This window comes from Myotis lucifugus, unplaced genomic scaffold (genome assembly GCF_000147115.1).
Source record: "Myotis lucifugus unplaced genomic scaffold, Myoluc2.0 scaffold_36, whole genome shotgun sequence".
NCBI classification, from domain to species: domain Eukaryota; kingdom Metazoa; phylum Chordata; class Mammalia; order Chiroptera; family Vespertilionidae; genus Myotis; species Myotis lucifugus.
The window spans coordinates 6,243,678-6,246,625 of NW_005871084.1; positions in this window are offsets into that span (position 1 = coordinate 6,243,678).

Genomic DNA, 2,948 nt, shown 5'->3' on the forward strand with positions numbered 1-2,948 from the left:
CAGATAACTGTGCCGTGCAGCAGAGGCAAGGGTGATCCCGAGTGGAGGGGTGAAAGGATTGAGAAAAGACAGACAAGAGAATGAAAGCTGGGTCTCAGGGGGACGCTGCTCCCTGATGAGGAGACAGCGCCAGCGCCCACAAGCCGTGTCTTTATTTTATAGCAGATGCCACGAGGCAAAGTAGGAGCTTGATCAAGTTGTTTACAGCATTCTCGTGAGTTTCAACCCTACTCAACTACATGCACCTGAACTCTAGCACAAGACACGTGGGGCCACGTGTTTGGACCATAGGTTCAAGCTTACTATAGCTGTTGGCTATGATTGTGCTAGGAGGGCCCTGCCCTCCAGCTGGGACTTGCACATGGCAATGAGAGGACCCTGTCCTTTCATTAGTCCGTGGCTTGAACCTGGCCAAAACACTGTAGCCGCCCCACAGATAACCAAATAGCCCTTGGTTCCAGAATCCTAGACTTGAAACTAAAAAGACCTTCGAAGAAAAATCAGCAGCAAGCATAAATGACAATAATATACTTAAAAGGTGAAAAATATACAAGCAAAATAAACGTTTAGCAAAACAAACAGCAGCATGAGTGTTTTGGTAGGTCGGCTGAGCTGTGGCACTTTGTGGGGGCAAGCTTCTGGCCTCAGAGATGGGGTGAGATACCAGGACCCCAGAAAGGACTCCAGAAAATCATTTGCTTCAATTGCCTGATTTGCAACTGCAAAAAAAGGGGCCCAAAGGATTTTCTCAAGATTGCCAAGGAAAGAGGACTAATATTTTGGCCTCAGTCAGAGGGACCTAAGGGGCATGGTCCTTACTCCCAGAACTCTCCTGGAGCTTGTGGGGTAACCAATGCCTTCTTCTTCTCCAGTTCTCAAAGCTTCTTCCTTCTTCTCCACCATCCCTTTTATTCTGCCACTTAGATCCCACCACATTGAACTTAACTCTTTCCACCCTTTTCTTGTCTGGTATGCTATAGAAATTTTAAGTATTCTTACACTGATTAAATCAAGTATTCTGATTTGAATTTTTACAAAAATTTTACAAGTGGATATATCAACTATTTTATATTTCTCTCTCTAAAAATTAGTACGTTAATTAAACTGCTTGGTGACCCTGCATTCACTCTGATTTGAATATCACTCCTTCCTACTCCTGAAGCTCTCTCTTGGGTCCCAGCCCTGGAAAAGTTTCTTTTCTTTTTTAACTCTCCAAATGAAACTCAATAATATACACAAACCAGAGATAACAGTAGCACATAAAATTTACTATTTCCTGCTTTCAGCATTACGCAGTACCATAGGTTGGAAATCTAAAAATAACAAGGCAACAGTACAGTAACTCCCAGCAGTCAACCTGTGTGTTCTCTGGGTAAGCCTTTCTTTGGGAAACTGAACTTTGCCTCTTTATCCCACCAATACAAACACTGGAATGCAGTCTCCAAGGAACCTACAAACATAGAAGGTGGTGCCTATGGGGCGCGGCTACAGTGTTTTGGCCAGGTTCAAGCCTCGGACTAATGAAAGGACAGGGTCCTCTCATTGCCATTTGCAAGTCCCAGCTGGAGGGCAGAGCCCTCCCAGCACAATTATAGCCAACAGCTATAGTTGTAAGCTTGAACCTATGGTCCAAACACGTGGCCCCACGTGCCTTGTGATAGAGTTCAGGTGCATGTAGTTGAGTAGGGTTGAAACTCACGAGAATGCTGTAAACAACTTGATCACGCTCCTACTTTGCCTCGTGGCATCTGCTATAAAATAAAGACACGGCTTGTGGGCGCTGGCGCTGTCTCCTCATCAGGGAGCAGCGTTCCACAGAGACCCAGCTTTCATTCTCTTGTCTGTCTTTTCTCAATCCTTTCACCCCCGCCACTCAGGATCACCTATGGCCGTAACAAGTGGTGTCCGAACAGGCCTGAGTTCGGGGGAATTTAAAAAGTGGTCAGGTGGCCCTAACCGGTTTGGCTCAGTGGCTAGAGAGTCGGCCTGCGGACTGAAGTTTCCCAGGTTCGATTCCAGTCAAGGGCATGTACCTTGGTTGTGGGCACATTCCCAATGGGGGGCGTGCAGGAGGCAGCTGATCGATGTTTCTCTCTCATCGATGTTTCTAACTCTCTATCCCTTTCCCTTCTTCTCTGTAAAAAATCAATAAAATATATTTAAAAAATAAAAATAAAAAGTGGTCAGGTGAAAGGAGGCTCCAAGGCACACGCAGAGAGTAAGCTTAAAAAACAAAAGTAAGAAAATAAGAAGTTAAGCTTAAAAAGCAAAAGTAAGAAAGCCAAAAAACAAAGTAAGTTAGGGAGCCTAAGTGTGGTAAAATTAGCTCGGTGTAAAACATGGGAAAATGCTTAATTGAAGCATTTTTAAAGTAAGCATTTTTAAATTTCTAAGGTAGAAATAAGCGGAAGCAACTTAGAGATTGCTATATAGATGAACGCCCAGAGAAAATTCCTGGTTCTATCTTCAGTTTGTGGTCCATGATTCGGGACTACCTAGAGCCCCTTCCCAAAAAGGGATAGATGTAAGACAAATAGTAGAAAGTGACCAGAGGCTTCCGACTCCATTTATACCTTTGGCAGCTTCATTACCTCCTCCAGTCCCTGGGGCTACCATTCCTGTGGGGGAAAGCCCTCTGGACAATGTGCTTCCTCCCAAAAAAGAACGAGAATTGGAGGAGGAGGCAGAGAGGGAACAACGCAGGCGGGACTGGGATGATGGGGGTCTAAGACAAGCCTTTGGAAAGCTTACTGTTACTTGTAAGCCTCTCCAGTCGCATTCTAAACAAGCAAGAAAAAGAGTGGGATCTCTGTCTCGATTCCAGTGGTCTCTGTATGAGGCTAGGCAGGCTGGGGAAGACACTTCAGGATTTAGTAGCCAATCGTACTCTTAAAATGCAATTACTAAAACAAAAAGGGGAGAAGAGGTTGTGTTTGTATCTTTCCAGT